Below are 14,579 nucleotides of genomic sequence, written 5' to 3' on the forward strand. Positions count from 1 at the left end.
CCCACACTCCGACCAGTCTCAGAACTCTACTTCTAGCCCAGACTTCCCTAAGCTCGAGGCTCGTGTGTCCAAGTGTTTGCTGGATATCTACCAGATGTTGTATAGCCACCGGTGGCTCAGAATGCCCAGGTCTGGAGTGTTAGTCTTTCTCTCCAAAATGACCATCTCTCACAGTTTTCCCATTTTTGTTAGTGGAAAATCATTGTCCACATAGCTGCCCAAGTCACAATTTAGGGGCGTAGGAACTCCGCCTCCCCCATCCAAGTGAATACATTTACCTCCCTCTTTCTCCTGTGGTTCAGGATTCCCACCAAGACAGGGTCCTTTTCTCATTACTGTTAGCCTGCCTCACCAAAGTTTGATCCAGAATATGCACGTTTTTAATAAATGTCTAATGAACTGGCATTTTATTCTGTAGTTCTTCATTTTTATTGAAAGGGCACACACACAAATGTGTGGGCCTGTGACCACATATGTCCATATACATCGCCCTACTTCATCTCCCATTTAGTGCTCTTAACTCCCTCAACTTATTGAGGAGATTAGCACAAACCTACAGACATGTCTAGTTCCAAAGAGGATGTAAATTGAGAATTCTGCCATGATAAACTCAAAATTCCTTCCTACTGGCTAGTTAAGCCACACACTCCATTCTGCCAAACCTTTCTCAGACATTTCCCAACCATTTTCCTTCTCCTTTGCTAACAAATTTTCAAAATTAAAGAAAAAGAGAAAAAAAGCATACCCTAAGAAATTATCTTGAGCTTGATGAAAATATCGTTTGGATTCCCAGTTGACCATTTTCCATTCTGTCACGGAGATGTATTTGAAGAACAACAATAAATAACCCCTGAGCCCTGTCATTGTTTCTTTATGGTTTATGTTTCATGCTCTGCTGCTTAGCCGGCAGGGAGGGAGGTTTAACTGACAAACCCAATTTCTGGAGCTGCGCTGATATCATCCATGATTCAAAGCCACAGTAAAAAATTGCAAATCAACCTCAGCCACATTTTTTTGTTGTTGTTGTTCTTCTTCTTGCTGAGAAACACACATGCACAGACAAAGAAGCCCCGTGTTTGCCAAGTGGGACCAAATGATCCCACTGTGGAATGAAGAAAGGTTGTGAAACCATAGTGAGTGAAATTACTGAAACCATAAAAGGCAAATGACTTTGTTTCCCTGGATTGCCTGGCCTTTTAAATCATCTCCTTTTTACGTAGTGTCCATCCTGCATGAAGCCTGTTGTGTTAATTTGTTGTTTACTCACTAACTGAGATTGCACTGAAATGGCGTGACTGTGTGAACGGTGGTACTTGGATGACTTTTAGTTGGAAAAATTATTGTAAAAATAGCATCTCTCCAGCATCCAGTTCAGTTCTTTCCCAGTGACTCCCTTGGCCAGTATGTCATTAGCTGTGTCAGGAATGCCATCCTGCCTTCCTTTGCTTAGTGGATGTTCCTTCAGCTTGAGTGTGGGGTCAAAATCCTGCTCACTCCTCAATGATCACCTTAAATGTCATCTCCTTTGGAGAACCTTCCAAGTTTGTATTTGTTTTTTTTTTTTTTTTTTCATATTCTTTCCCAATCTCTAAGCACCTAGTGTGTGCATAGCAGGTATCTGACAAATATTCATTAAGTTGATGTCAATATATGGCTCGTACTATTGTGATCTTAATTCTTCATGTAAACAACCAAAGACATCTTAAAAAGCTATTTTCATTTTGAGCCTCAGTGGTACTTACAGAAAACATAGGAGATAAGTATGTTAGAGAAAAAAGCATTTAGACATGCCACTGTGCAATTTATAAAAGTTCTTTTTCCTAAAATATTGTGAATTTAGAAAAATTATGCAAAGAAGGAGAAAACACTGTAAGAATAGTGTATGGTAACTACATTGTGTTTTAGCAACTCATGACTTCTTAGATGCCACTGAATTATCTGTATTAATATAAAAACAATGATGTACAAAACCCAAATCCCCTTATATTTACATTTGATACACATTTTAGGATTCCTGTTCAGCTAACTTATTGATACTTTGTTATGTTTTTCCCGTATTCTTCCAAGGCAGTTCTCCCTAACTGCTTGGAGGAGAGTAGATAGAAGCATGTTGAGAGTTGGGAGATAGCCAGTTTAAGTTTGCTATGAAGGATAATTTACTTTTACCCTAAATTAGGGTGCTATAGTTTTACAAACCAAAGCATGATCTTGGAATGCTAATTTAGGGAACCTTCCTGTAGGAACTATGACACAATCAGCTTGCTAGTCCTCATTCAGAACCATAGTAGGAAATTGTGCTCAGTTCTGTGATTTGTAATTAACGGGGAGGAGTTGAGTCTCAAGGTAGCTGAGAGTTCAGCCACAAAGGTGATTAAAGGATTGGGAAAGAAGAAGTATGAGGGAATTTAAAGAAACTGGGATTAGTCAGCTTGGAAAAAAAAAGAGGATAAAAGACAATTTAATAGCAATCTTTGCGTCCATGAACATGCTTAGCAGAAAATAATGACATGTGTTTTCCATCTCACCTGAAAATAACACAAGAGGCTTATATTGCAGTATGAAGGATTGGGGATAGATATAAGGAAGTATCTACTAAGAAGCAAAACTGGAGTAGACTACTGAGAAATGTCTAGAATTTCCACCTTGAAGATTATATATATAACTCTGTTCTCTTTAAGTGTTTTAAAATGCGTCCTTTTTAAAAGTTTTTATTTTATATTGGAGTGTAGCTGATTAACAATGTTGTGATCGTTTCAGGTAGACAGTAAAAGGACTCACCATGTATATATACATGTATCCATTCTTCCCCAAAGTCTGCTCCCATCCAGGCCACCACATAACACTGAGCAGAGTTCCCTGTGCGCTACAGTAGGTCCTTGTTGGTTTTTCCTGAAATAAGTCCTACTCAAAGACAGTGGCCCCAGAGCATGACAGAAAACAACAAAATTCTGTAAAGCAATTATCCTTCAATTAAACAAATTAATAAATTTAAAAAAAGAGACAGTGGTACGGATCCTATGGCTTCTTTGAATCTCATCAGTCATGTGGCATTATTTTCAAAGGTCTCATGTGCAGCATGAGAGAAACAAGAAGACTCAGTCAAGTCCTGAAGCAGTGTGAGTAGAAAAGAGGGTACCGCACTTTTGAGAGAACTTCATTGTTGTCCTAGGTGTACTAAAGTTAATTAATTAGTAACAGTCGTATTGTTCTTGCCACTTAACTTCTCCATATTTTAGGTTCCTCATGTGTAAAGTAAGGAGGCCAAGTTAAATGACAGAATGGAGTTTAAAAGATGAAAAGTATCATATCAGTAAACATAAGTTAAAAGCCCCTTCTAGGCCAGCCATTGTATAAGACTGCTTTACATATTATCTCCTTCATAGATCATCTTATCAACCCATTTTATAGATGTGGAAGCTGAGGGCCAGAGAGATTAAGTTTTATTTTATTTAAAAAATTTTTATTTTATATTGGAGAGCTTCCCTGGTGACTCAGATGGTAAAGAATCTGCCTGCAGTGTGGGAGACCCAGGTTTGATCCCTGGGTCGGGAAGATACCCTGGAGAATGAAATGGCTACCCAGTCCAGTATTCTTGCCTGGAGAATTCTATGGGCAGAGGAGCGTGGTAGGCTAGAGTCTATGGGGTCTCAAAGAGTCGGACACACCTGAGCAACTGACACTTAGGTTATTTCATAATATTGAGTCAAGCTCCCTGTGCTATACAGTAGGTCCTTGTTGGTTATCTGTTTTAAATATAGTAGTGTATATGTTTAAGAGACTTACTCTTGTTTTTTCCTCCACTTTTTCTCGAAATTAGCGGTCTTTGATTTTTCAGTCTGTTGCTGGATTGGATTTAATGTAGTGTTTCTGTTTCATCAGTTTTATACATCTGGTTTTAGAACTGGGTAGGACCCAAGTCTCCTGACTCCCAGGCCAATGTTCTGTCACTGAGCTAGGGCTCTGATAAATTTTTTGAGAATCTTTTCTAGTTTTTTTAACCTTCACTTCCCCTTTTCCTTCTAGAAATATTTATTGTACCCTATTCATATGGTAGGCACTATAGAAGGTGCTGGCCATACATAATGGATCTTTGGTGGAGTCGTCAAGGGCTTTAATTCAGAAGTGCTGGATGCATCTTTGGGATTTTTCCAGGCATGTAAATACCTATCACAGTACAATAATGCCTCCTTGACCCAAGTCGGTCAGAGGCAGAGTATCAGGAGAGAGAGATATACATCCTCCAAGGCCTGTGGCTTTGACTTAGAGGGCAGTAGGACTCTCCTGTCTGTTTTTCAGACAGTCCCTTCCCTCTTTTTTTCTCTCCTCAAACCCTCTGATTTGGACCTCAGCATGGCTAAGATATAGGTGGAGCTTTCTCAGCTGCCAGGACCAGGTTCTGGACTCCCAGGGGTGTACCTCCCCTCCTGTAGGGGCTCAGGGCTGTAGCCAGTCCTTCAATCTGAAGATTCCTTGGGTTTAAATCCCTACTCTGCCCCTCACCAGCTGGTGGCCTTCAATAAGTTACTTAAGTCTTCCACGAAAGGGAGGTAATCCTGATGCCTCTACCTCAGACGGTTGTTGTAAAGATTAAATGAAACCATGCCTGTGAAGCTATGATTATTACTGAGAAAGCAATTAAGTGTTAGCACTCAGTACATATTAGCCATTTTTATTTCCAAGGCACCTCACCTTCACAGCCATGGTGCCTTCAACATAGTTCCAAGAAGACCAAACCCCTCCCAGATCTTTTCAGTGAAATGGTGCTTTCTTCTCATGGGTTAGTCTAGAGAGTGTATTTCTGTTTGGAGACAATGTACAGAGTAGTCATGTGTTCAGGTTCCCGTTTTTCCCATCCTAGGCAAGAATGGAGGCCTCACTTCTGGACCAGAAGTAGACATCATAATGGTTTCTAGGCCTTACTTGTTAGCTTACTGAAAATAGCCCCTATTGCTGGCAAAACAATTCACATAATGTTGAATCATTATTGTTGATATGATTGTACAAATTTATTTATCTTTTGCCTCAATTCTCTTGGCCTTTACCACAGTGTGAAAATGTATGAATACTGAAACACCAAGAGGCACTTTTAGAAAGCAACTTTTTTCCCTTTTTTTTTTTGAAGGAACTTAATTATATTTGTATTTATCATTTTATGCCTACATAGACCAACTCCTGGCATATCAGATGCGCTTTATAAGTGCATGTTGAATGGGATGAATGAATGAATGAGAATTTAGTAGCTTTGTTTTTAAAGCACTTGGTATAGTGAAACAAGCACTGGGCTTAAGTCAGATAATCTGTTTTCTCAGTTTAGCCAGGCCACTGATCAGCTGTGTGACTTATATCAAGTAACTACTTCCTAACTGGCCTGCACATGTAGTTTGACCTTTGTAAAATGGCGAAATGTAATCTAAATGATTGCTAAGGTCCCATCCGAGTCTCAGCTTCTGTAGCTTTCTGTAGACTGTGGAAATAAAGTATGCCTTTTTTTTATTTCCCAGGGATTCATCTGGAATCCCAGAACCTAGCCAATTTGGAAAGAAAACCTTATGTTCTCTAAAAATACTACAGAAATTCTTAAGTTACCAACAGATAAGTTCCAAAAGTCTACTTGTTCCTAAGTCCCAAAAGATACTATTCATGCAACAGCTAATAACATCTTTTGCTGATGAGCTAAGTTGACTGAGACATAGCTTTATACTTTTGAAAGTTTATAAATGGAAACTTCTTTTGTAAGTAAATACTTCTAGATTTCTGAGAAGTAATTATTTTCTCTTACATTAATTTGAATATATTTAAATCTTTTATATTAACTTATAATAGCATCACGGACTCAGTGGACATGAGTTTGAGTTGGTGATGGACAGGAAGGCCTGGCGTGCTACAGTTTACGGGGTCACAAAGAGTTGGACATGACTGAGGGACTGAACTGAACTGAATAGTTGTCATCCTGGTTAACTTAACATGTTTTAATGGCCAGGAGCTGGAGAACCTAGTCACTATTGGCCTCATTTTATTCTCGGCACACCTATGGAACTCTTGGCATTTATAGGGTTTCTTATAAAACTCTTTGCTGGAGGGGCCTTAGTGGATAATATGAACAATGCATTGCATTTTAGAATAGTATGTGATAAGAACCAAGATGATGAAATAATGTTTGAGACTTCTGGACAATTTTCAGTGTAGGTAAGAATTTGATATTATGTAAGATGCCTCTGGCTTACACTGCCATTTCCAAGGTCTTTTATGTTGCAGGCTGAGAGAGAAATGAGCCCATGGAATAGACAGCTGCAATCAAATCTGAGTTAATGTCCTCATAGTTTCAGAGCAGAGCAGTATCCAGGGTGCTTGGAATAACCCAGCCACAGTCTCTGGTTGTAGACTCCCTTACATTCTTTTTGTTGCTGTTGTTTAATTTAACTTATCTATTTGGACACACAGGCATTTGGGATCTTAGTTTGCGACCAGGGATTGAACTTATGCCCCCTGCATTGGAAGCACAGCCTTAAGCACTGGACCATCAAGGAAGTCCCTTACATTCTTGCAGGGAGTTTGGCATATGCTGCAGAGTGCTCCCTTTTCGGGTGGTCAGTCACCCTGTCTCCAGACAAAGAGGCTGGCCCTGAAAGCTGTAACCAACAGGGCGAGTATCCCAGCTCCAGTGTGGGGCTTGCTCTGCCCTGTTAGTTAGACAAGGCTTCAGTTTGGGGCCAGACTCAGAGCTGTGTTATAGATCTGTATCTTTGCAACCACACCCCCCACTCTCAGTTCTCTAGATTGTCTTATCTCTAAATGAATGTCTTAGGATTTGACATAATGGTCCTGACCAGTTTCTGGTGCCATCATAAAGCAGGCTACAGCTTCATCTCATATAAAATTTTAACTTTTTGACTAGGTTGACTCATCTCATTTCTAGCCTGTCACTGTGTTCTGGCCCTGCTTTTCAGAACAAGTTAAACTGTTTCAGCTGGGTTTCCAGGACTGTGACGGCACAGAGAACAGGCCTGTAGCTAGTTGAGAGGTTACAAAAGGCATCAAGCTGTAGGACAGCCTTACACAGATGACTTGTTGATTCAATGTAATGTGGATCGTATTTGTTGAGAGTTTTTAATTAAAATTAACAGACACTAACTCTGGCTGATTAAAGGGGGAAAAAAACAATTTTGGAATAGATACAGAGTAAATCATATAACTGAAGGAAAAGTAGAGTAGGACAGCTCTAGGAATATAGGAAACAGGAACTAGTGGACACATCATAGTACCGTCTTTGGGATGAATCCATTCCAGATATTTTCTGATCTTTGTTGATTAGCTAATTAATCAGATTCCCAGGAGAGAGTTTGATTGGCTGGCTTGGGTTATAAGCCCACCCTTTGGCTAGCAGAATCACCTGTCCCTGGGATGACAGTCCCATCAGCGCTGCCTACAATGAAGGTCGGGATGGTGCTCCAAACCATCCTTTCTTTCTACTGAAAGAAAGGGAAGTTCAAAGACAACAGATGCTAACTACGAGTCTGTACAGAGTGGGGATAGATTCAGCCTCACAGCCAAAGAAACAGGCAGCTGTGCAGATATTTCTGTTTCTTAGGAGTTGCCATACAGATATTTAACCCAGCTTAGGAGTCCTTGGCTCTAATTTTCATGCCCTTTTGTCCCCAATATACTTTCAGGCTTTAAATCAGTAATTAACAAGAGGCATCTTTTGGTCATTGTAGTTGCCTGGAGCAAAATGAATTTTTAAAATTCTTTGTGATTAGAAAACACCGTCATTGTCATCGCATATGGAAGGCCAGTTATTAGAAGTAAACTGTCAGAAGAACATCCCAGTTAGTTCTTTTCTCATTTTTGAGTTATGTCAATTGACAGGATTTGAGTCTTTGAGGGCTTTGATGGGAGTAGCTGACTTCAAAAGAATCAGCAAGACAGATATTTCAGTTTCTATAGGCTGAGGGATTTCTAACCAGAAGCCATATTGTGGATGGTAGATTATAATAACAAAGGAGATTTTAACAATGAGGATGACACATTGACTTGGAATGTTTTCTCATCTGTATTTACTTATTCCTAAATATTTCCCTTTATGCTTTCTTTTTCAAGTGGATGGCCAGCTGCCTGCCACCTTTTTCTTTTCTTGTTGCCTCTGTTCCTCATTTCTTTCTTTTCCGTAGCCACTCCACTTTCCTTCCTTGAATCCTGTGTTTTCTCTCTAAATCTTCCTTTCTCTAATCCTATTCATCCCTCTCTTTCTTTTCCTTATTTGGTCTTACAGTTCATCACTTCTCTTTCTTTTCCTGAAATTCCCTTCTGTTCTCCTCCTCCAAAATCAATGTTCTGGTGCCCTATTCCCAAGCTTCTTATCTCTTCACTGTTAATCCCTAATGTGTTTACTGATCTGTGGGCCAAACGGCAAAATCCCCAGGGCCTCTCTCCATGCCAACACAGTGAAAAGCAGCAGTTAGCATTGCTCAACAAGTGCCTTGTGAACCATGAATCAGTGGGTGAAAACCCTGTCAGTGAAAGGTTGCATATGTCTGTTTGTATGTGTATATGAGATGTATGATGATGCTCAATGGAGGGGTTCTTGGATTTTTTTTTCCCCGGCAGTAATGAGAATTAAGCAGCAAGCTTTGCCTATATTTCTTTCTTCATTGAGTTAATGGACGCGTTTCTAAGAAGTTATGTAAGGAAAACAGATGATGTTAAAGAGAGAAACAGAGACAAGAGACTGGTAAACAGTCAGGCATTAGTAGATCCTGCTGACACATTTTTGATAGCAAACACAAAGAATGTGTTACGAATGCAGTGATAGAGTAGAAAGCAGAACCAGGAAAGAGATGGCAATAAATGGTAATAAAATCCAAGTGATTCATATGTTTAAATGAAAGAAAGAAGAAAGACGGCAGTGCCCAAAATGTGAAAGGGTAAGAAAATGGAAGTAGAGACATGCTGGTGGAGACCAAGAGATTAGAATTTTTAAAAACTCTTCTTACATCAATAAAACATGACATGTTAAACAACAAACAAAGAGCATGCAACTATACTTCTCAGATGCAGTATCTCTAGTAACTTCAGGGAAATAAAAGCCATATAAGATTAGCATAGCATCTTTTAAAAAAAAAAAAGTAAACTTCAGAATTCACATCCGCTATAAAAGAATTGGAAGAATTTGAATAGACGAGGAACAGTGGCAAGTGATAGAAATCTTAAGCAGGAAAAGTGATTTTAAATGGTATTGCCAGGTTTTCAAAAAGGAAAATATTCTGATTCTCTCTGCCCTGAGAGTTGAGAGACCAACAGGGCCTAAAGAAGAATAGACCCACCTCGTGTTTGCCATATACTGAGCTAGATGCTTTACATCCACTTCTCATTTAACCTCATGATACATAAAAGTGAAGCCAAAGACTGAGAATGATACCCACTGGGAGGAAAAAGAGGGAATTTTCTGAGCCAGTTCCAAAATTATAAGGCTCAGGGGGAGTAGCTTTGGTTTTGTCAAGTCAGAGCGGACCGCCAAAGGCAGCAGACATAGGATATTATCAGAGGTAAATCACCCAGCTAAGCCTGTTCTGTCTTTATTGCAAGGTCAGAGGACCATAGCAAGGCAGCCAAATGTTTTCAACCATGGAAATCCCCTAACTTTCCAATGGCTGCAGCCCCACAGCGCTGAGGTTTTACTCACAGGATGGCTCTCACCCAGCTTTCAAATGTCTTCAAGTGGATTAATCATTTTCTTCTCCTGACTCATTCAAGCCTCTAGCAAATAGCTGTAGGTACTGGAGGGGCTGAGTAGATCAGTAGACTTGATATTGGGCTATAGAAAAACCTATAATATAGTGACAAAAGCACTTAAGTATCTGTCCTCAGATGCTAGTATGTGGGCTATGGCCAGACGGCATTGGCTCATTCATATGTTTGAAGCAGGGTATTTTCATTTGCAGTGGGAAACTTAGGTATGCGTGGGGATTTTAGTCTCTAATTGTAAGATTAAGTATTGTAGGCCACTTACTTAGACAGTAGAATTCCATTATGACAGCTCATTTTTATATTTATTTAGATGGATTATGGGTCAGAACATAACTCCTTAATAACAACAGCAAACATATACACAGTGCTTATGGTGTGCTGGGCACTGTACTAATTGCTTTCCTTAAGAGGGCATATTCAGAGGATTGAAAGGTCATTTCTGGTTGTCTAAGCCAAGACCATGTCTATCAATTACATTATTTTGTCTGGCTAATGTTCCTCATCATGAAGTTTATTGTTGAAGAAGTGTTCATTTTTAGATTCCTGATTGTACTTAGTTATACTGGAAAGTCTGTTTTTCTTGCTTTCGGAATGCTTTAATTTCCTGGTTCAGTCATGCAGTTCGTGGACGTTTATTAAGCACCTGAGTGTACTGGTCATGGGAGATACGGTTGTGAATAAGACATGGCCTCAGACCTAGAGTTCAGCATTGTGTTAGTGCTTTGTGATTGGCACGAGCGAAATACCTGGGAAGCAGCAGCAAGTATTTCTTCAAAAGAAACATTAGAGCTGAACCTTTAAGAATATATAGGAACTGCTCACTCTAATAAAGGCAAAAGGAGCATCATCAATAGAAGAAACAGCATGTGAGAAAGAATATAGCATGTTCAGGGTGGAAGAAGACATTTTAAACATGGGATTGTGGCAAAAAAATTAGCCTAAATAGGTTAAGTTGGGATAAGATTCCGATGGATCTTGTATAACATCCTAAGGCATTCTCTTGTAAGCGCTGGAGGGGCTTATGGAGGTTTCAGTACTCTTGCCTGGAAAACCCCATGGACGGAGGAGCCTGGTGGGCTGCAGTCCATGGGGTCACTAAGAGTCGGACACGACTGAGCGACTTCATTTTCACTTTTCGCTTTCATGCACTGGAGAAGGAAATGGCAACCCACTCCAGTGTTCTTGCCTGGAGAATCCCAGGGATGGGGGAGCCTGGTGGGCTGCCATCTACGGGGTCGCACAGAGTCGGACACGACTGAAGTGACTTAGCAGCAGCAACTTTATTTGATTATGTTTCAGTAAGAGAGTCCTGATGATAATGTAGGGTAGGAGAGAGGGGTAACAAAATGGGACTGGTTAGAAATCTGTTGCACAGTCTAGAAGTGATAGCAGCAGGGGCAAAGGTGAGGGATAGATTTGAGATGGAGCTGGGGAGTGATGTGGGCAGACTGCAGTGTCGGGTTGGATGCAGAGATTAATGTGTGGATGATGTTCAGATGAGGGACCCAGGTCTTTGGGTGGGCCATGATGCTGTACCATGAGAAATGAGGAGGAAAACTAGCCTTGGGGAGTGATGAGATTCCTTAGTGACATGTTGAGTTGAAATTAAGGTGCTAATGAGAGGTGAAGTATTTGAAGCTGACTAAATCAGTGAAGCCGGAGAGGAAAAGGGGCCAAGGGCGGTAAAGCATCTATTCTGTTTAGATTGTGGGTCAGGAATCTATCCACGCTGTGTAGAGAGAGTTTTGGGAATTACTAGCTGGCTGTTTTAACCATGTTGGTTGTTTCTGTGGTAGAACACACTTTGGATTCTGTTATTTTCCTACGCGTGACTAATACATTTTTAAATGAGGTTGGAAGCCTCAGTCAAAGGCTAGCAGGACACTGACCCTGTATGGACCATTATTCTGCATGTGCTGCTTTGGGGAGGAGTTGAGGAGTCATTCTTGGAGACACAGAAACACAAATTCTCACTCAGATTTCTCTGGCTGACCTGGATTCCAAAGGACTGCTGGCCCTATAGAGATTTGCAGACGTCCACACAAAAGGAGCATCGTTTGTATGCAGCCCCTGAACTAATTGTAACAATCTGTTCCTTAAGTCTCTGAGAAAGCACACAAATTGATTCTCCAGGACTTGTCCATTTTCAAGGACATCTGTGTGACCCTTCATCACATCAGCTGACCCCTCCCCCTTTTGTTCACCTGCTCTTTCAATTATGTGAGCTGGGATGTATCTGCCTCAAAACACCCTGTCCTGGGAAATTCCTTCAGAAGGAAATTATTGTAAAAGATATTTCTGCTTTTGAGGCAACTCAGGGATTTAAATCTCCTCCAGCCTACAGAGCCCTTGGATTCAAGTGTCTCTCCCCTTTTGACTCTGGAAGATTGAGTTGCGTCTTGAATGGAAGCTCATAAGCACATTGAGGAACTTGGAGTCTGTTTCCTCCTGCTGTTTACTGAAGCAATGAAAAAATAAACAAATTCAGTCAGTCCAGAGCCAGTACTAAGGATCATGTGATGGGGCCCAGTGGTGTTCCCGGAGCTCAGGAGGTCAGTTTTGGGGGCTGGTGCATAACTGTCTCCTGCAGGCTTCTGAAGCCACCTGCCTCTTTCAGAAATGCCGCTTTCCATTCATCATCATAATTGACTGACCAGGACGTATGTTCTTGTTCCTAACTTTTAGTGCCTTATATCCAAGAGGTCTGTGATAAATATTTTCAACCTGGTGGATTGTCTCAAGTTTTGGAGGTCACAATATATTTAAAGGCTTCTGAGCTCATTGAATGCCATCAACTTTGCTAACAGCAAATGAAGGTGCATATATTGATCGAAGGTCAAAAGCTGGCAGTCATGGGATCCTCTGGTCTACAGATCTATGGGCCATGCTTAACTCTCTCAATGACGTCTTTAGGAAAATATGAATTTAGCATCAGTATTAACAGAGCAAAATCATCATAAAACAACCCAGGTTTTCTGATTTTTTTGGAAACTGCAAGATTTGACAACATTGGGCTGCATTCTTGCAGGTTGATGATTGATGAGAGCTGCATAGCTGCTGCTCATTTGAGGGTGGGCATATCTCTCCCATTTGCCAAGATCTCCTCCATTCCCTTTTTTTTTTGTTACACTCAACATACCCCACTCACATGTTTCATGCCTCACCTCTGTAGGTTTTTCTTTGTGGGTGTCACCAGCAAAATTACTTAGAAAACTTACAAATTAGCATGATATTTCCAAAGCATTTTATTTTGATATAATTCACTTACCATAGGGACTTCCCTTGTGCTCCAGTGGTTAGTTAAGACTCTGCACTTCTCCTGCAGGGGGTGTGGTTTTGATCCCTGGTTGGGGAACTAAGATCCCACATGCCACTCAGCCAAAAATGGAAGAAAAAAAATCACTTACTATAAAGTTCACCCATTTAAAGTGTGCAATTCAGTATTTTTTGGCTTAGAGTTGTGTAACTATTGCCGCTACTGCATTTTAGAACTTTTTCATACTCAAAAGAGATTCTATACCCATTAGCAGTCACTCCCTATTCTTTCCCCCACCCCTAGACCTCTGTTAATCTGCTTTCTGTCTCTGTGGCTTTGGGTTGGTTCTACTTTTTAGCTATTATAGATAATGGTGCTAATGAATATTTGCGTACAGATGTCTGAAAGGACATATGTTTTCATTTCTTTGGGGAATATACCTAGGAAGTGAAATGATTGGTCTTAACTCTATGTTTTAATTTTTTGAGGAACTGCCACATTTTTTTCCAAAGTGACCGCACTATTTTACATTCCCCATCAATGTATAAGGGATCAAGTTTCTCTACACCCTCTCCAGCACTTTTTATTGTTCTTCTTGTAGCCATTCTAGTTGTTGTGAGGTGATATTTCTTTGTGGTTTTGATTTTTAAAAAACATTTTTTTATAAAATAGAATTTATTAATTTTTACAAGGAAATGTTGCTAATAGGTCATGCTAACCCTTCTTCATCACTGGAACTCTCAGCTTCATCTCAGTTCTCATGGTCAGACCACATCATATATTGCATCTATTCCCCTGGCTGTCACCTGTGGTGCCCTCATGGATGGGATTAGTGCCCGTATTAAGAAGACCCCAGAGAGCTCTCTTGCTCCTTCTATTATATGAGGTTGCAATGAGAAGATAGCAGTCTGCGTTCCAGAAGAGGGTCCTCACCAGAAGCTGACCATTTTAGCACCCTGAACATGGTCTCTCTAGCCTCCAGGATTGTGAGAAATAAATTTCTGTCATAAGCCACCCAGTTAATGGACTTGATTACAGCAGGCCTAATGACCTAGGTGGGAGCTTCTGTGGTGACTCATATTGTAAAGAATCTGCCTGCAATGCAGGAGATCCTGGTTTGATCCCTGGGTCAGGAAGATCCCCTGGAGAAGGGAATGGCAACCCACTCCAGTATTCTTGATTGGAGAATTCCATGGACAGAGGAGCCTGGTGGGCTACCGTTCATGAGGTGGCAGAGTTGGACATGACTGAGTGACTAACACACACACACACACACACACACATGACATGACTGAGTGACTGACACATACACACATACACACACACACACACACACATGACATGACTGAGTGACTGACACATACACACATACACACACACACACACACACACACCAGACTTAGACACTGGCCTTCTAAGGGAAGAAGCAGTGATCCTGCTCTAGACTCAGGTTCTCTTTTTATCCCAAGAAGCTGTACTTTTTTTTTTTCCCCCACTGAGTCTAAGGGCTTGACTCTGGTGCCCGACTTGGATCTGTTCTCATGAACTCAGTGCTCTCTGCTTTTGTTCACTGCTCTCT

At 40.7% G+C, this 14,579-nt stretch overlaps 1 protein-coding gene and 1 long non-coding RNA gene across 9 annotated transcripts in view; one reads left to right on the forward strand and one right to left on the reverse strand.

Annotated features, from left to right (window-relative positions):
• LOC132660073 (uncharacterized) overlaps positions 1–12,923 on the reverse strand; it is a 33,235-nt gene extending 20,312 nt beyond the window's left edge. The window contains exon 1 of the long non-coding RNA XR_009601285.1: positions 746–12,923. This is a non-coding gene — a long non-coding RNA (uncharacterized LOC132660073). The remainder of the gene's footprint in view (positions 1–745) is intronic.
• The window catches only part of RAD51B (RAD51 paralog B), a 632,024-nt gene that overhangs the window by 363,883 nt on the left and 253,562 nt on the right, over positions 1–14,579 (forward strand). The window lies entirely within an intron of this gene.

Source organism: Ovis aries, chromosome 7, assembly GCF_016772045.2.
Source record: "Ovis aries strain OAR_USU_Benz2616 breed Rambouillet chromosome 7, ARS-UI_Ramb_v3.0, whole genome shotgun sequence".
Lineage (NCBI taxonomy): Eukaryota > Metazoa > Chordata > Mammalia > Artiodactyla > Bovidae > Ovis > Ovis aries.